The 21,031-nt window shown below is 41.3% G+C and overlaps 1 pseudogene; it reads left to right on the forward strand.

The window, feature by feature from the left end:
- Positions 1 to 1,896: 1,896 nt before the first annotated feature.
- Positions 1,897 to 21,031, forward strand: part of LOC149212256 (uncharacterized) — a 49,564-nt pseudogene continuing 30,429 nt past the window's right edge.

A 21,031-nucleotide genomic window follows, 5' to 3' on the forward strand; every position in this document is an offset into this window, starting at 1 on the left:
GATCAATAAGCCTGTGTTGGGGGTAAGTATTTGTAGGTGGTTGTTATTATTCCAGGAGTATGATTTTGAAGTTATTGTGAAGCCTGGATGACTGAACGCGGACCAGACCATCTGTCACCCATTGAAACGAGGGAAGAGCCCACTAATTTGGAGGAGGGATTACCTGACACACAACTCTTTGCAGTGCATGTCACGGATGGTCACTTTGAAGACATCATATACCTCCTAATGACACGAACTACCCCCGAAGGCTACACCACCCAATAGAAAAAGGAGTTAGCGGTGTGCGTGGCAGACTTTTCTGTCATTGCCAGATATCTGTACAAAATGGGGTCTGATGAAGTATTATGACGATATGTACCAGACTTTGAAAGGAGTAATATCCTCGTAGATGCTCATGGGGGTGCCACGAGAGGGCATTACGCAAGAATGGCGATTGCACAGAAGATTCTACGCATAGGGTTGTGGTGGCCAACCCTCCATTAGGATTCAAAAGCTTACTGTAAGGCGTGTGATGTGTGTCAAAGGACTCGCAGGCCATCACAGAGAGATGGGCTGCCTCTGAACCCACAGACGATGTTACAACATTTCGAGAAATGGGCGATAGATTTTGTGGGACCCATTCAGCCCCAAGGGAAGAAGACGAGAGCACGGTAAATTATCACTGTGACTGAGTATTTAACTCGATGGGCAGAGGCGCAGCCTGCGAAGGACTGCATAGGCGTGACCGATGCGAAGTTTCTCTTTGAGTATGTACTGACGTGATTTGGGTGTGCAAAGATTTTGATGAGTGATCATGGTACGCACTTTTTGAATGAAATGATTAGTGCGCTGACAGAGGAATTTCAGGTATATCACCAGAAAAGCACGCCTTATCACCCACAAGCTAACGAAATGGTGGAAGCATTCAATAAGGTACTGAAGAATGCATTGACCAAGGTTTGCAACACTCAGCAAAGCGATTGGGACTTGCACATACCTGCCATACGATGGGCCTATCGAACGACATGCAAAAAGTTGCCTGAACTGACGCCCTTTAGGCTTGTATATGGTGTTGAAGCAGTGATGCCCATGGAGTACATTGTGCCTCATCTGCGCATAGCGGCAGTCACGAGTATGACGGATTACGGAGCGCTGGAAGAGAGGTTCGCGCAGCTTGTTGAGCTTGAGGAAGAAAGATTTCTGATTGGATTTCACCAACGGGTCCAAAAGCAACGTGAAAAAGCATGGCGTGATCGACACATTAAGCTGCACACCTTTAAGGTAAATGATATGGTTTTGTTATATGGCAACAAGTTTGATAAATTTACACGGAAATTTAGAATGCACTGGCTAGGGCCCTATGTCATTAAGGAGATTACCGACAATGGAGCAGTTCAGTTGGTTAAATTGAACGGAGATCCCTTCCCAGGAAAGCTGAATGGCAGCATTTTGAAGCCATACACCAGTGATCCAGCCAGGTGACTATATGAAGGTAGCATAGTCTTAGCACTCCAAGCAGCTGAAAGGAGGCGCAGGACTATAAACTACACTACTCGGGTTGGGGAACTGCATGATTGGAGGATTGTGCAGAACGAGGAAATGTCACAAGGTTCACGACATTGCGAATAGAGTTGCGCTACCCAGAAAATCACGCAAGTCAGCCAGAAAGTGACCGTTAAAGTCACTGTTCATGATTTGACGATAAGAATGTGGCCAAATGGATCGGGCGACCGACATTTAAGACAAAATTTATGGGTAATATCCTTGGAAATTTGCTGCCAATCCGGCATTAATGAACTGAATGTGGGGGGAATGGTCAGATTTGAATTCAAAATGGCCTATAAATTACAGGTGGAGGCCCAACGAAAAACACTTGGCATTTTGAACATTGAGTTGGTGAGCTCTCAGACGTGCATGATTTGCACATTCCTCGAAGCATTGCTTGAATACCCAGTGTTTGATCGGTTTCCAGAGTCCAACCGCAATTTCATTCGTGATTTTATCCCAAGATCCAAAGCTATGGACGCCGAAGCAGTGACAGTCGAGGGGGCTGTGCCGGAGGTTGTTATGGAGGTGGAGGGAGCTACTCCAGAGGTTGCGAAGGTACTAGTTGAAGTTCCCAAGTCACCATGGACGTCTAGACTGAAGCCTACCCAGACGAAGGAGAGTGCGAAGGAGAAGAAGGGCAAGTAGGATGCGATATCGGTGCACGCGTCGCCTAGAAGAAACTCACAGAAGGATAAGCCCACCACACGGGAAAAGGGAAAAACCATTAACTTGGAGCCGAAGGAGGTAGAAATTGAGGACATCTCGATGGATGATGAGGATTTGGGGGTGGAAGTGTAGGAAGTTGAGGTTGAGGGTTCTGACCCTATCACTAAGTTACCTGAGTATGTCCCTCCACGCAAGGGCAAGACCAAGGTTCCAAAGGACGTTGACGAAAGCACGACATGCTTGCACAGACCTCTGCTGTCGGACAAGATTGTCTTTGAAGGACAACGCTTGAGACGGGTTCCACTGTTGAAAATGGAAGATTGGGACTTAGCTAACACTGAAAAGTTCCCACACTTGGCAATAAAACAACTAATACATCGCGTTGTTCACATAACCACCGGCATGACTGCATTGGAACCGCGGAAGTGGCTTAGGGGAGTAGACAAGGCAGGTATGCTCAACTTGCTATGGATGCTACACTACAATCGCACACCCATTACAGTATTGGTCATCAAGCAGCTGCTATGCTTGGTGCATGATGGGTGTCTGTGGCTGGAGGAGATGATACCCATCACCGTCAAGTTGATCCATAGGATCACACGGTTGCCCTATACAGGGAAAAATCCAGCCATGATGTTAAGTGGAAAAGGTGGCAAATAGGCCCTTGCGGAGGCCATGAAGGAGAAATTCAAACTCATGAAGAAGCCGCGAGGCTATGCCATCTCAAGTATCTGCGATCCTGTGGTCAAGGTGGCCACACATATTTTGGCAGGAAAAGTTAAGAGGAAGTGTCACACAGATGAAGCGCCGGCACCAGTCGTCGCTCTAGTAGCCCAATGCGCTGAAGGAATCTAGTTTAATTGGGCGCGCTATCTCTGTGGTGAGTTCCTTGAGAACTGTCGCGAGGCATAGGAGCTCAGCAAGAAATTCCACTATGCGTGGCTCTTCCTGTCCATTATGCTGGTAGCCTAGGAGCTGTCGGAAGATAATCAATTCCCCTCGGTCGCACCGGAACTTTTGAAGCAGCAAAGTACGCTTCGCTGTGGGAGACCAAGGATGCTCAGTGCATCAAGGATAGCAAGATATTCTGGATCTTGATGGAAATGAACACATTCATGGCTATCAATCGCAAATTGTGATTGTCGCCTACTGTGTTTTCCAAACTACAAGAGTACGTGGAGTTCAAGGCAGACTTTCAGCGCATCGCAATCAGGGTACGGAAGGACCCTGAGCAGAGGTGGCATGACTTGCCTTACTTGGCAATAAACAACGTGATTGATGCAGTTCTTGATCACTGGCTAGCAGAGTGGTGCACTTCCTCAGACCTGGTGGTGGGGTCGAGCAAGTCCGCCGCGCAGCGCAAAACGGAGGAGACCAAGCTCAAGATGGCACAACTGGGCCGAGAAGAGGAAGCAGGGGGTTGTAAAGTGCACTGTCGAGGTTGCAGTCTTACAGGTCGAACTAGGAGGTCTTCGTGCCAAGATCTCCGCACTTGTAGAGTGACTCGAGGGCAAGTCACCATGTTTGTGTTGAAGTCCTGTTGGGAATGGGTTCCCACAAGAGCAGTTTTGGGGCTAAAAGCCCATGTTTTGGGATAATTTTGTAATAAAGTTGTAAAGTCTCCGCTTTTTGTGGTTGCAGAGCATGAAGGTGTCAAGAGTCATAAAGGGTTGTCCGCCCTTATTTTATAAGTGTAAAGTCGGTTGTAAAGATCCACCCATGGTCTGCGGACCATGGGATTGTATAAAAAAGAGCTAAGTAAGCTCGCTCTAAGTAATTAAGAGAGAAGAGTTAAGTTAAGGAAGGAAGAAAGTATCCTAAGTGTTCTCGGGTCATAGCGTAGGTAGAGGCTCTGTAGTTGAGTGCGTAGAGGCCTAGGGTGGAAGTTCGCAGCTGAGTGCGCGGACCCCTGCAGCTATGTGTGTAGGGCAATAGAGTCTGTATTAAACTGAAAGATATCAATAAAGAGAAGTATTCTGCAATTACTGTGTATTTAGTTCCTATTAATGCATTTGGTTATATTATGTTTTGGGTTTAATTTACAATGTTTAGTTGATGCGTGAATATATGTGATTGTATTGGTTAATTGAACACAAGTAAGGATATCAGTTTACACGATGCTAATTGTGATTGATTAGTAAGATAAGTAAAACACTTGGGATAGCTTGGGAACCTATACAATACATTGTAATAGTTGCGCGAAAATACTTGGACCACAGGTTAGGGCTATGTGAAGGTAAATCTTACACCTTTGCGGAGGTGCTAAAGGATGGAATAAGGGGTAGATTTGCAGAACCCTAAGGCTTAGTGACTTGCGCGAAATTAGGGGCAAAGAGAATAAATCGACATCACGACCATCTCAGGGTGCGAAAACTTAGTTCCAACATCCCCCCATATTGTTTTGGGTGAGACTTCGGTCTGTGCTCCACAGGATGATGCCAAAAGGGCCAGTAGTGTAGGATTTGCTTGGCTAACTAATGCTGAACTTGGGTTAGGGCCCGCAAAGCCAATAGTAAAGCGCCATAAAAGACTGAAGTGGTTTCAACAAACCAAACTTGAAATAAAGTAAAAAGATGATAATAGAACTTAGTTGTAACATTCTGACTATGGATGTGATGAAGGCTAATCTCCCATACGTTGACAAAGTTCACATATATCTACCACTGGCTTTAATTTAGGTGGATTATGAGGTTGTATGCGCATACATGCATTGAATATCGCATCACTGAGTGCTAGAAAAAGATGGGTGGTCATGTTGGAGAGACACCTCAACATTAGCCACTGACTATGAGGTTTGACTAAGAAATGCCAATGGAATTCTAAATCAACCTTTGATAGATTCTTGATGTTATTAACCTTCTTCTTCGACCATTCCTACCAATTTTTAGTTAACAATTTCACATCGGGCATAGTATCCTCTGGGCAATCTGAAATCAGGTTGGTCTGCAATAAACTGTCACTAATAGATTCAGTGAGATTGTTTGAAATATCTCGGGCACTGAAGATTGGCATTTCTGCAAGTTTGAGCTTTATATCCTACTCTTGGAAGACAATTTATTTATGTGATTATTCAATTTTAGGGAGATCAAGTGATCTCCCCTCAGTACTATCTTGCCATTCTATATAGTCTGAAATTTTGTCTTCAAATACCCTATAGTATATGCTCAGATCATACAATTGATTCAGTAATGGATTGCTTGATTGACACAATTCATGGATAGTGGCCAATTTATGACATAAATCAACATGTTGTTGAGCAAGGAGATTGTTTAGTTCTCCTACTTCCTTCTTGAATTCAGTTATCTTGGATACATCTTTATTTGATCAATCTTTCGTTGAAGTTCCTGGATTTGAGCATCCCTGCTCTTCAGATCAGATTCATGTTGAATCTTCAAGTCATCAAATTTCTTTTGCATCTCTGCAAGCTGTGCTTGCCACTATTGAGTGATCATTTGTTTTTCATTATCAAGACTCTTTTCTAGTTGCATAATCCTTTCATCTTTCTCCCTTAGCAGTTGTTTTACTTCAGAGGCTTTTTTAGCAGGAGTAGCTTGAGCCCCTTTCCAAATTACTTCAAAGGAAGCATTACCAGGAACTAGTGTCCGATTTTGTTCAGTTCTTTTTCTTTTCCTTTTTCTGCTAACCACAACTTTATGTTTTGGAATATAAAACACATTAAGAGGAGGACTTTATTCTATTTTCAAAATGACCGCAAAGGTCGGGAATGCCTGGATAATTTCTAAGTCATCAATGTTCAAAGCTTTATTGGAAGCCTCAATATTAAGCTGGGTCTTCCTTGTAGCTTCATGATTATGTGTGATATTCATCTAGAATGGACTCTGTAGACTTTTAGGATCTGTCTCTTTTGTGAACTGCCCCCATACTGCATCTAGGATTTTGTCAGTAAGAGTTTCTTCCACCTGAGAAGAAGAGGAAACACTTGTTTCTTCTATCTGAGATACATTAGGGACCTGTGTTGTACTAGCCGAGACCTTATCCTACTATATATTTTTTTGATGAAGCACCAATACATTTATATGCGAGTGGGATATTCTTTTATTCTTGTACTGATTAAACTGAATCAATTCTTCAGGACTTAACTGTGTTGCTGCTTGTCTCTCAACCTTTGCATAAATAGAGGCTGACTCAAATAAATCATCAAGCTTTTCTAGTTCATTTGTGAATTGCCTAAGTTTTTCCTATACAATCACATTCTTGGCGATATTATTAGGATCAAACTATTTATTGGGAATAGTTGGGAAATTTAGGCATAGAATTTGCTCAATTTCAAGATTTTCATGTCTTAAGTTGTCAAGAGCATAAACAACACATTGAATAGGAAAGGTAGGCCGCATTGTCCTTTTTGCATATTTAACAACATTTGGAAGGCCATTCCCTATAGTTGGTAGGCTATCTCTTGGGCTAAGAGTTTATTGAGAACATAAAGGGGCAACACATGAGGTTTTGCAAGACTACCAAAGATCCAAATATAAGTGAAAGATTCTTCTCCAAACCATATTCCAATTGATAATAAATCATTATTGGCTTCAGGGGAAACTCTAGGAGCCTTCTCTCCAAAGACACTTTTGTGGATGGGAAGCATAACTCCATGGATTTTTTTTTTTTTAATAGAAATGAGGCTGGTATTTAGATCGCTAGAGTATGTTATGATAGATATGGATAGGGGTAGGGTCCTCTATGGTCCATTTCCATCCCATAGATGTAAAATCGGAGGTGAAACCGATAACAACCATTATATAGGCGCTCATATAGAAAGGGGGGACAATGTTTGGAAAAAAATGTGCTTGCTCCTATAATTTAGGATTTGAGTGGCTAAACTATCAGATAATATGGTTCCCCAATCCATGGCATAACTATTAGATGCAACATCAATTAATGGTGTCTACTGGTGTATGAATTTATGGGTATTATAGTAACCATATATCTTACACATCATTACAACTATATAACAGTATGGCCCAACAAGGGAAGTAATAGAATACATACCCTTATCCTCACACTTGTGTTTGTTAGGGTCCCTTCTCCATTCTCTAATGACCTATGATTGATCTTCATGTTCATTCATGAATTTCTCTACAAATTTCTTGCCGTATTTCTTTTGAGGCCGTGGAAGATGATACATGCTGCTTAAATCACTGCTAGTAAATGACCTCATAATTGTATTCCTCTTAGTCATGAAGTTCTTGTCTTCAATATTCATATGGTCTATTATCCATGTTAGTGTCAGTATTTGCATCCCGCCATCAACGATAAAAAATCCTATTTTCATATCATTTTAAGGGTCCCACTCAGACTTTTTTTTATCATTCCACTAGGTCATGCAAAAAAATTAGTCACTGATGGTAGTCCTAGTCCAAAAACATCACTATTCCCTAAATGTGATTACTTTCTAGCATAGTTTCATATCTTGTTGACTGTACATAATCCATAAAGTTAATTTTATCATGCCATTTGTATCAGGCATGAGGTCATTATGTCATATTGAAATTCAGTCCTTCAAGGTCTCATTAGGTCTTTTAGGGTTTTTCAAGGTTTGATTAGGTCATTAGGGTTGCCAAGGTTCCATTCCATTGCATAAGACCAACAAGTAAAGGGTGATCAAATAACATCCCTTCACCATTTGAAGATGATTTGTAAAGAGAAATGCTTATTTCATTATGTAATTTTATGTCTTTCAAATGTAATAATTTCACCATCCCAAGCTGTTAACTCAGTGTTCCAAAGATGCCAGACCATCAAAAGGTCAATTTTTCGAAGGAAATAGTCAAGTGAAAGGGTAAAGTTTCAAAGGGTTAAGTGCATGCCAAAGGGAGTTGTCTTTTCCCAAGGGTGTCCAAATCATCATTTTCCACAAGCACTAAACCCTAATTTGCTCACCCATTGAGCTAGGGTTGGCTATGGAATCAGAGACATCTGAGTATATGAGGCATAAGGGAGTTCATTTCAGCAAGTATGAAGCCATTCCAACTCATACACATCATGTCTACATCATTTTTCAATAATTCATTCCAAGGGACAAATCATTTGCCACACACGGGGCCAATTTTTCTTCAAACTATGTTTTAGAACAAAAATGGATGAATTTGGAAACCGTGAGAGATTTTTTTTCCATAATAGGCTGAGGATGAATAACCTCCTTCACTTTTTACACAGGTGTCATGGTTTTAGAGAAATTTCAAAAATACAGTTGCTACGAGAGAGTTGCTGCACTTCTACAGTGACTTTGGGAAAATCAATTTTTCTTCTAGCTAGATTGTCCAAATGACTTTCTTGGTGAGTCAACTAATACGTAGAGATAAATAAATTTCCAATGAGATATCATGCACTCAATTTGGAGTTGAGAAGACCTCCAAAAGTTCCCTGCAAAAGAACACTTCATTTTTGCACCCTCATTCTGCACTTTTTGACCAGTCTTGGGAGAATTAACTTTTTTAGGGGCTATATTTGATCAGTTTCAGTTCTTGATAGGGCCACTGTGTATCCAAGAGAGATACCTTTACAACTAGCTATCATGGGCTCAATTTGGACACTAGGAAAGCCTCCAAAAATGGCATGCAAAAAGGCGCTGCACATAGAGCAGGAGGCACTGCGCATAGAGGAGGGAGCGCTGCATAGGGCCGCGCATAGGGCCTATTTGCCAGTGAAATTTTATACGGCACTGTGTATAGAGCCAGAGCACTGCACACCTATACAAGGCACTGAACATAGGGCCAACAAGCACCAAAACCACCCTATCAATCATCCAAATTGCTCTTTTGCCACCTAGAACTTCTAAAAAAGTAAGTGCACTCCTTGAAATATCCTCCCGAAATTCAGTACATGATTTTGAAGTTGATTTGCAATTTAAAATTTCAAAGCCTAGGTTGCCTACAAATCCCTTATACCCTAATTCCCTCAAGAAAATTCCTCCACTGGTGCCCCAAGAAGCAGAAAGGCCTTCCAGCAGTGCCAAAGTAGAAAAAGGTGAAAAGGCTAAAGAGACTAAAGTTGTTGAGAAGCCAAAGCCTACAAGACATATCAGAGAGGGGCTAGAAAGTTGTTTGCAACAGATAGGCAAGTGTTTACTCCACTTTATGTGGAAGGGGCCTTGCCTTCTTCATCGACATATAGGCAAATGCTTTCTCCACAAAATGTGGAAGGGGCTTTGCCTTCTTCATCGACACAATAGGTACAACAGGTGTAATAGCTGCATAAATGGAAGGAAAAGATGCTGGAGGAGAGCCTTGATGATGAGGAGGAAAGGGATTTTGATTTGATGGAAGATGATGAACCAGAACAATCACACATCCATCATGGCATTGAGATAGTTGACTTGGAGGCTCAAGATGAGGCAACAAATGAAAACATAACCATAAGGGAAAAAGATGCACAGATCCAAGCACTGATGGACAACTTGGAGAGAGCTAAGTATGTAATTTCATACCTTGAGCAAGAGAACAAGAAACTAAGTGACAAACAAGTCCTCATGGAGCTAGAACTTCTCAAAACAAAGAGGCAAAGTGACAAGGGAAAATCAACAATGCAAGAGGAAGAAACATCGACCACCTTGACTACAAAACAAAGAATTGAGAAGGAAATTGAGGAGGATAGAGAAACTTGGCTTGACAGGGTCAATTTGCATTTGGATAAGCTTCTCCAAAAGGCCAATAGGGACAATCGAATCATGAGGCACATGGCTTGCCATTACAAGACCCGGAACAAGATTTGCAACATAAGGGTCAGGCAAATGAAAAGAAGGCTAAAACAAGCACTCGAAGGCAAAAAAGAGGATGATAGGCTTAGGTTTATTGATAAAGCTTCCTTGCATGACAAATATACTTAATGGTGGTATTTTACACAAATTTTGAGCAATTTTTGAAGAATTTTTCCTTTTTGGAGAGTTTGGCAGTTTTTGACACATAAACTTTAGCTCTATCGCTTTTTCCTAGGGGCATCTAATGAAGGAATGGTCAAAATTTTTGGATTTAAAATGATGAGTACATGCACCCTGAGCATTTGCTAAGCTTTTAGAGCAGAATGGGTCAACCAAAAGGTCAAAAAACACCCAAAAAATGACCTTTCTTCCCTTTTTTGGACACACAGAAGCAGTCTTGGGAGAATCTGTTTTTGAGGGGTCAAATGAGATTCAAATGAAGAAATTAAAGATGTTATGGAAAGACAACTTGAAGAGATTTCCAATGAACTATCATGAGATCAATTTTGACATCGGGAAGGCCTCCAAAATGGACCTTCAAAAAGCACCACAGATAGGGCTTGGGCGCTGCGCATAGGACAAAAATTGTGCTGAGTGTCTATTTCACTGTGCCTTGACTGTAATTTTGAGTTTCCTCTCATAGATGGTGTTTTACTGATGTAAATGATGACTAGGCATGTAAATATGATGGATAATAAGTATTATAAGGTAGATTCATTAGATTAAAAGTCATCTTGAGGACAAATGAATTAGTTTCCTCACTTTTAGAGGCAAGTTGTTAGGATGCCTAGATTCCAGTTTCTTGTTCAATTTTGGTTAGATTAGCTCCTCATCTTAGGGATTCGACCCCTGAGGATGGGAGGAGGTTGAAACAATGTCTATATCTTCTTCTTCTTTCTCATTGTAATGGGTTGGACTCAGCTGGATGCTTATGCTTTGAGTAGACATCATTTTGTACCAGTTTAGCAGGAGATTAATGAAAAGTTGCAGCTATTTCTTTGGGATCTGTGTGGTATGATGCTCAGTTTAGTTTTTCTTATGTTTCCATATGTTAGAATGTATTTTTTACTCCATTCATCCTTTCATTTCTTTTATGTGAATGTATACAAGTATGAAAGGTAGAATCCATAACTCCTATGCTCTGTTTTGGGTAGACATTTCACAGTCTGCGTTTTCTTCAGTTTAGGAAGAATACATGTGGTTTACATGCTCTTTCTAGCTCCTCATCTGTCTTCTCACCTCATCCATCAAACCCTAGAGTGCTGAGCCTTGTGCCTACCTTGCCCCATCATAAACCCTGCAATTTTGACCTAATTTCCTTGCCCTAAACTGTGTGGATCCTCCTGATCTAGCAAAACCCTTCAAAATCAAATCAAACCTTGTGCTATTATACCTAGCCTAATATCATTTTCTTGATCCAGTCATCTTGGCTGAGATCCTTACGAAGAGACCCCTCTCTTGGCCTAGTAGGGCTAGCTACTTGGCTAAGCGTGGTTTGTGGTTACCCTGGCATTGCCTTCCTTCAGCCTAAGGTTCAATCCAGGCGATAACATAGTGGCCACCATACTGGGGAACGAGCAAAAGGTTTTGTATTCCCTGGGAAAGATCATCAAAGTTTAGATCTGATTTCTGATGGTGAAAAATGGTCAGATGCATGCAAAGGCTAAAATCATTCACTTGGCAACTCCAGTGTCGAAAAATACCGAGGTTTAGAATTTTTATGGCAACTCCACTCTTCAAGAACTTGTAGCCTAAAGAATTTCTTGGTGAGTTCATAATTATCAAAATGGATTTGTTTTCTTGAATGTATGCTCCCATGAGCTGAAATCACATTCCAGGTTTCCCAAATAAAATTCCTAAGGTAGATTGGCAAAGGAATTTGCCTATGTTTAAATATGATGATAGGAATGATGCTACTTTACATCTGGTTAGATTTCACATGCATACTCGCAAGGTGAAGGTTGATTTTCTCGAAGACTGCTTGATGAAGATATTCATGGCCACTCTGGAAGGTGAAGCCCAATTTGGTATGAAAGTTTGCCGCCTATTTGTATTTATTGTTTAAAGGGTTTTCATACCATGTTCTTTGAAAGGTATAAAGAATCGTGTCCATCCTTAATATTAGTTCAGAACCGTTGTAAACATGTTTATAGTTTTATTGAAAATCTTGAGAAAGTTTATGAAGATGATGACTTCATGGACGATGAGATCATGGAAGCCCTGTATGAAATCCATTTCAGTAGCATAAAGAGAGTTTAGAGGATACTTATCAAGATGCTCAAGAAAATTTGTAGCAGGTTCAAGATCTTAGTAGAATTGAAAATGATGGAAGACAAGGTCTTATTTCAGATCTGCTCATAGAAGAAGACAATGTGCAGGAAAATCAAGTTCCAATTTCAGATTGTGATAAAGTCAAGTTGGTTATTTCAGATCGTGATTTGTTCAAGTAAGTGAAAAATCTTGTTTGGATAACTCAGTGGTAAATGATAGAAGTGTTAGTTTTGAGTTTCAAGAACTATTTGAAGTTTTCCCTCATATGACTGATGAGTGCGATAAGAAACATGACAATCTAGTTGCCATGTCATATGAATATGATCAACAATGTATTCAAATTGCATAAGACCAGGGAATTGAGGTCTGTCATTCACATTTTTCTTCTCATATTTCATGTTTTGAATTGTTATTTCAAGAAGACAATAATTGTTTTAGCAAAAGAAAACAAAAAGTGATATCTCCTCTTTTTGAAGATGAGATAGATCAACTCTTGAAAGGTTATGTTACAGCCCAAGCTAATGCAGGTTTGCAGTGTTCACATAGTCAAGAAGGAGTTAGTGAAGCTTCTTCCACTTTTGAAAATGAGGACAGTCTTGAAATTAGATTTATAGATCAATGAAAAGATATTGTTTTCTTTCATGAAGATGAGAGGGCTGTCATGTTTGATAATCTTGAAGAATGTTTTCTATTTAAGAATGGATTAGACTATAAAATTAAGGAGTATGAGCCTGAGAGAGACAACGTTCTAGAAATTGAGTGAAAATTTCTCATGCTCGAGGAATTTACAGCCAACACTCAGATAGCATAAGTTTATACTTCTCTATGCCTTCCTATCAATCAGCAACCAACTATTCTTTTAGATCAGAATGAAGGGAGTACTTGTATTTTTGCTGCTGGATCTCAAGACAAGGTAGTGCTTCAAGATTTTCAAGATCCCTTCGGCATTATTTTGCAAGCATTGGAGAAGATGAATGTTGTCTAGTTTGTTAGCATAAGCCTTGGTTTCAATTGTTATTGTGAGTTGCCTACATGTACATCGTTCTGCCTGCTCGGGGAAAGTGAGAGCATAATTTCAGTGAGTAGCCATTTGCTGGATTGGTTACATTGGAAGGTTCACTTCACATGATTGTACAAAGTTTTTTAGTAGGCAAATGGTTGTCATCAGTATTTGAAGCCCTCAAATCTCGATGGTCTGCTGCCATTAATAGGTTTCAGTTAAGTAAGTCTTGAGTCATTTTTTCAGTCAATTTCAAGTCAGTTTCGAGTCATTTTGTGTCGTTTGAAGTTGTCAACGTTTAGTCATGCATTTCAAATTTAAGTTTTTTACCGTATTGGCCCACATGGTTAGGCACTTGGTCTATGGTGTTCTTGACACCTCCAAGGAGCTACCATTCCCAATAAGACCTGATGTTAGTGTTAGTATTTGAATCCTGCCATCAATGATAAAAAATCCTCTTTTCATATCATTTTAAGGGTCCCACTTAGAATTTTTTTATCATTCCACTAGGTTATGCAAAAAAATTAGTCACTGATGGTAGTCCTAGTCCAAAAACATCACTCTTCCTTAAATGTGATTACTTGCTGGCATAGTTTCATGTCTTGTTGACTGTACATCATCCATAAAGATATTTTTATCATGCCATTTGTATCAGTCATGAGGTCATTATGTCATCTTGAAATTCATTCCTTCAAGGTCTCATTAGGTCATTAGGGTTTTTTAAGGTTTCATTAGGTCATTAGGTTTGCCAAGGTTTTGTTCCATTGCATAAGACCAACAAGTAAATGGTGATCAAATAACATCCCTTCACCATGTGAAGATGATTTGTAAAGAGAAATGATTATTTCATTATGTAATTTTATGTCTTTGAAATGTAATAATTTCACCATCCCAAGCTGTTAACTCATTGTTCCAAAGATGACAGACCATAAAAAGATCAATTTGTTAAAGGAAATAGTCAAGTTAAAGGGTAAAGTTTCAAAGGGTTAAGTACATGCCAAAGGGAGTTGTCTTTTCCCAAGGGTGTCCAAATCATCATTTTCCACAAGCACTAAATCCTAATTTTCTCACCCATTGAGCTAGGGTTGGCTATGGAATCAAAGACATATGAGTATATGAGGCATAAGGGAGGTCATTTCAGCAAGTATGAGGCCATTCCAACTCATACACATCATGTCTCCATCATTTTTCAATAAGTCATTCCAAGGGACAAATCATTTGCCACACATAGGGCAGATTTTTATTCAAACTATGTTTTAGACCAAACAGGGATGAATTTGGAAAAAGTGAGAGAGGTTTTTGTCCATAATAGGCAGAGGATGAACAACCTCCTTCACTTTTTACATAGGTGTCATGGTTTTAGAGAAATGCCAAAAATACAGTTGCTACGAGAGAGTTGCTGCACTTCTACAGTGACTTTGGGAAAATCATTTTTTCTTCTAGCTGGATTGTCCAAATGACTTACTTAATGAGTCAATTGATACCGAGAGAGAAATATATTTCTAATGAGATATCATGCATTCAATTTGGAGTTGAGGAAGACCTCCAAAATTTTCCTACAAAAGAAGACTTCATTTTTGCACCCTCATTCTGCACTTTTTGACGAGTCTTGGGAGAATTGACTTTTTAGGGGCTATAATTGTAGATTTTCAGTTCTTGATAGGGCCATTATGTATCCAAGAGAGATACCTTTCAAACGAGCTATCATGGGATCAATTTGGACACCAGGAAAGCCTCCAAAAGTGGCCTGCAAAGTGGCGTTGCACATAGAGTAGGAGGTGCTGCGCATAGAGCAGGAGGCGCCGCGCATAGAGGAGGGAGCGCTGCACATAGGGATGGAGCACTGCACATAGGTCCTGTTTGCCAGTGAAATTTTACACGGCGTTGCACATAGAGCTAGAGCACTGTGCACCTGTACAAGGCACTGCACATAGGGCCAACAAGCATGAAAACCACCCTATCAATCATCCAAATTGCTCTTTTGCCACCTAGAACTTCTAAAAAAGTAAGTGCACTCCTTGAACTATCCTCCCGACATTCAGTTCATGATTTTGAAGTTGGTTTGCTATTTAAAATTTTAAACCTCAGGTTGCCTACAAATCCCTCCACCTATCCCTTATACCCTAATTCCCTCAAGCAAGTTCCTCCACCGGTGGCCCAAGAAGCAGAAAGGCCTTCTAGCAGTGCCAAAGTAGAAAAAGGTGAAAAGGCTAAAGAGACTAAAGTTGTTGAGAAGACAGAAGCCTACAAGAAATATCAGAGGGGGGTTAGAAATTTGTTTGCAGCAGATAGGCAAGTGTTTACTCCACTTGATGTGGAGGGGGCCTTGCCTTCTTCATCGGTTCATAGGCAAATGCTTGCTCCACAAAATGTGGAAGGGGCTTTGCCTTCTTCATCGACACAACAGGTACAACAGGTGAAACAACTGCATAAAGGGAAGGAAAAGATGTTGGAGGAAGGCCTTGATGATGAGGAGGAAAGGGGATTTGATTTGATGGAAGATGATGAACTAGAACAACCACACATCCATCAGGGCATTAAGATAGTTGACTTGGAGGCTCAAGATGAGGCAACAAATGAGAACATAACCATAAGGGAAAAAGATACACATATCCAAGCACTGATGAACAACTTGGCAAGAGCTGAGTATGTCATTTCATACCTTGAGCAAGATAAAAAGTAGCTAAGTGACAAACAAATCCTCATGGAGCTGGACTTCTCAAAACAAAGAGGCAAAGTGACAAGGAAAATCAACAATGTAAGAGGAACAAACATCGACCACCTTGACCACAAAACAAAGAATTGAGAAGGAAATTGAAGAGGATAGAGAAACTTGGCTTGACAGGGTCAATTTGTATTTGGATAAGTTGCTCCAAAAGGCCAATAGGGACAATTGAATCATGAGGCACATGGCTCGCCATTACAGGACCCAGAACAAGATTTTCAATATAAGAGTCAAGCAAATGAAAAGAAGGCTAAAACAAGCACTTGAAGGCAAAAAAGAGGATGATACGCTTAGGTTGCTTGTTGAAGCTTCCTTGGATGATTAATACACTTAATGGTGGTATTTTCAACAAATTTTGAGCAAGTTTTGAAGAATTTTTGCTTTTTGGAGAGTTTGGCAATTTTTGACACAAAATCTTTGGCTCTATGCGTAGTGCCACTGGCGCTGCGCTTTTCATAGGGGCATATAATGAAGGAATGGTCATAATTTTTGGATTCAAAATGATGAGTACATGCACCCTGAGCATTTTCTAAGCTTTTAGAGCATAATTGGTCAACCAAAAGGTCAAAAGACACCCAAAAAATGACATTTCTGCCCTTTTTTGGACACACAGAAGCAGTCTTGGGAGAATAAGGTTTTGAGGGGCCAAATGAGCTTCAAATGAAGAAATTCAAGATGTTCTAGAAATAAGACTTGAAAATCTTTCCAATGAGCTTGTAGAAATTTTGAATAATTTAACACATATTCAATGGAGATTATCCTGATCATGTACTATTGTGGAATACATACACAATACATAAGCTCCTCTACGTTGATCATCAATATAGCAACATCAATAACAATAAAACATCAAGAGCATTCACACATTAACACAGTATGTAACCCGGGGAAAGAATCTCGCTAAAAACCCCACACTATCTGTATATTAATGATTGAGACCATGTAACATTACAAAGTACAATGCTTATCACAAGCAATCCAGTATCAGCTCCACCTGTTACACACAATACAGCGAAGATTTGATTTCCAAATCTATTCCACTGCTTGCCTGCCTCCACTGCTGAATATCTGCTCAAGAATGAATGAGAATGGTCTACCAAACTCGTATTTCACCTCCAAAGAATCACTCACAATGTGTAAGACGTGAGCAGAAGCTACAAACTGGGCAAATACATGAGCAAACTTATTGGCATACTCAATCCCTTGATTGTGCAAGATATGATGCACAACTATAGTCACAACTGATAGCAATCTGATTCTCTAACACCTGTCCCTGCTGAAATGAACATGCACTGACATTCAACTGATTTAACTGATGTATTCTATAGTTGTATTATGAGTTAATAATTAGTTTAACAACTCATCATTAGTCTATTTGCAGTTAGACTAACTACAACTAGTTTAACCAAGTCAAACTGAACACAACTCCATCAACTCGACAATCAACTCCACCAAACTCAACTGATTGAGTTCTAACTGAAGTCATGCATGCAACAACTCAACTGACTCATAAGAAAAGCGTACTTCCTTCTAACAGCTACATGGGCCACATCTGTAGCTCAAACTGAAGTGCTCCAAGAGAATAAGATCAAGTTTATAGTCCAAATATTATTATGAGACAATAATATTTGACTTTTCTATTTTTCACAACCAGTCTAAAAATAGACTTTGATCACCCACACTGTGGTCACTCACACTTTGGTCACCCACATTGTGATCACTCACATTGTGATCACTCACATTGTGATCACTCACACTGTGATCAAAAATAGAACTTGCGCCATAATTTGCCTGCGGGCCCACTTAGTGAAGGCGACTCTTTTCACTAAGCTCCATCATCTTGTTGCAATCTCAACACTCCCTCTTGACAAGATATGGTTTATCAGCAACCCCTATCCTGCCTCGGTGGTACTCGAATTTTCTCCTGGTGAGAGCCTTCGTCAGAATATCAGCATCCTGATCCTTCGTTGGAATGTATGAAAGCAACATGATCCTCCGCTGCACACAATCTTTGATATGATGGTACCTGATGTCAATATGCTTAGATCTATCATGAAATACAGGATTAGCTGAGAGTTTAATGCAACTCTGGTTATCACAGTAAATCATAGTAGGATCCAAATGAGAATCGAACAAACCAACCAGGATCTTCCTCATCCATATAGCCTCGCATGCAGCCAAACTTGCTGCCATATACTCGGCCTCCGCTGAACTGAGTGCCACAGATCTCTGCTTCCTGCTGTACCAAGAAACTGCTATCGATCCAATACTAAAGACCCCTCCTGATGTGCTCTTTCTGTCCGTTGGGCTCCCTGCCCAATGTGCATCCGTGAAGCCACATAGCTTCACCTCATACTCATGTCTGTACCACAAACCATATCCCGATATGCCTCTCAAGTAGCGTAATACATGCTTGCCCGCCTTCCAGAAGAGCTTGGTAGGCTTAACCATAGCTTGTGAAAGCTGGTTAACTGCATAGCATATATCAGGTTGTGTATTGACCAAATACATCAGCGACCCCACCAACTGTCGATAAACAGTGGCATCCACTTCTTCTCCCGAAGTGGCATCCTCCTTCCTCCAACCTCCAGGAAGAAGAGTATCAACAGGCTTGCAGCCATGCATGTTGAACTTCTCCAGTATCTCCTGAGCATACTTGCCCTGAGAAACAAACAGTCCACCACTGCGCTGCCATATTTCCAATCCTAGGAAATAGTGAAGGAGGCCCAAGTCCTTCATCTCAAACTCTGTAGCAAGATCCTTCTTGCATGACAGTATCAACAGCTCATCACCCGTTAGAATATCAAATCATCAACATATACTACAATGATAAGCAACTTACCCTCCACCACAATCTGGTATAGGTTAGGATCCGCCTCGCTCTTGGAGAATCCAAGTCCTGTGAAATAGTTGTCTATCCGTGTGTACCAAGAACATGGTGCTTGCTTCAACCCATACAACGCTCTCTTGAGCCTGCACACATGCGACTCGCTGCTGAAGACCTCAAAGCCTTCGGGCTGCTCAATGTACACCTCCTCCTCAATGAATCCATTGAGGAACGCAGTCTTCACATCCATCTGATGAATGTGCCATCCCATCTACGCTGAGAGAGCAAGAATCGTCCGTATGGAAGAATACCTTGCGACAGGTGCAAAGGTCTCCTCATAATCGATCCCCTCTATCTGTGAAAAGCCTCGGGCAACAAATATTGCCTTGTACTCCTCCACACTCCTGTCAGCTGCCTGCTTGACCTTGTAGATCCATCTTGAACCCACCATTGATTTCCCTTCTGGTCTAGGAACAATCTCCCATGCATTGTTTCTGACAATAGAATCATACTCTTCCACCATGGCGTCTACCCATGCGAGATCCTCCACAGCTTCCTCGAAAGAGGATGGCTCAGTCACAACACACTTGCTCATCAGAGCCATGTATCCAGTGTACCGATCAGGTGACTGTCTCTACCTGCGTTGGGCTATAGGTGGTCCTACAACTTTCTCTGCATCTTGAGCCAGTCGCTGAGATTCTGTCAAGCGCTTTCACCCTCTGATGGTTGGCGCTGCATGAGTGGTCTCTTCCACTCCATGAACCTTGTCCTGTGGCTGATCCACGTCCTGAAGCTCATCCTTAGGAACTAATAGCTCCTCATCTGCATGCAAGTGTAGCTCCCTCTCAAGCGAACACTTCATGGCTTTCTTCTCCTGAAATTTTATATCCCGTCGCACAACATTTTTACCACTGTCTGGCAAATACACACGATAGTTGTGGGGTGTATCAGTGTACACCACAAATATCCCAACCTCTGCGGTCGACTCCAACTTCTTCCTGGAATCCTTCGTCACATGCATGTAAACGTTAGCACCAAAAATCCTCAAATGAGAAAGATCAGGCTTCTTACCAGAATAAGTCTCCTCAGGTGTACTCATGCCAAGTATCCTATGAGGACAACGGTTCTGCACATAAACTGTTGTATTGCATGCTTCTGCCCACAAGTGAAGGGGTAGGCCCTGATCATGCAACATTGCCCATGCAGCACCCACAATCGTTCTGTTCTTCCGCTCAGCTACCCCGTTCTGCTGTGGGTTATGGGGAGCTATGAGCTCTCTACGAATCCCTTCTGCCTTGCAGAAATCCTTGAGCTCGTCCGAGATGTATTCACCACCATTATCGCTCCTAAGAGCCTTCACCTTCTTCCCCGACTCCTTCTCGACCAATGATTTGAATTCACAGAACTTTGAATATGTCTCGCTCTTCTTCTGCATGAAGAAGATCCAGCACTTACGAGAGAAATCATCAACAAAAATCACATAATACCTGTGTTTTGCTGTCGAAGCAACTGAGAAAGGTCCACACACATCTGTGTGAATTCTCTCAAGGATCGTCGTGGCGTGACTATCCTTCTCATGAAAGGTGGCTTTCACAAACTTTCCCAAAGTACACCCCTTGCACTGATCTGACTGTGCAAGTGTGCCTTTAGGAAGCCCTGTAGTGATCTGCTGCAGTATCTTCAAGGCTCCATGGTGAAGGTGACCCAATCTCCTGTGCCACGACTCGCCATCATCCCGGCTCACCAATCCTTCTACCTTGCCCGCCATTGCTACGCATCCATCTACATGCAACTGATAAAGGTTCCTCACTCGAACCCCTATCTTCTGGGTCTCACCAGTTGTCTTGTTGTGTAGGAAAGCCTTTCCCTCGCTGAAAACAACATCATACCCCTTCTCTTCTAACATCACCACTGAGATGAGATTCTTCGTCAATCCTGGAACATGCATGACTTCCTTCAATACGAAGGGTTTACCAGACTCCCTCTCAAAGGAAATGGTATCGATACCGGTTGCACTGTATCTACCATCATCGCCCATCTCGATGTGCACTCCAAGATCTTTGTCCTCCAGATCAGAGAACAAATCTCTATCTCCCGTCACGTGAAAAGACGAACCACTGTCCAAGAACCACACTGATCCCATCACACTTGAAACCAAGCATGCGATCAATGAAAAATCAAGCTCAAACTGTGAGGCTAGAGCCTCTCTTGCTGAAGATCCAACAGCCTGCTTGTTCTTCTTCTTCTGCGGACAATTAGTGGCATAGTGTCCTTGCTGGTGACAGTGAAAACACTTCA

This window comes from Pinus tabuliformis, chromosome 1_1 (assembly GCF_031772625.1).
Source record: "Pinus tabuliformis cultivar Carrire ecotype Pingquan chromosome 1_1, CPIR1, whole genome shotgun sequence".
In the NCBI taxonomy this organism is placed as follows: Eukaryota; Viridiplantae; Streptophyta; class Pinopsida; order Pinales; family Pinaceae; genus Pinus; species Pinus tabuliformis.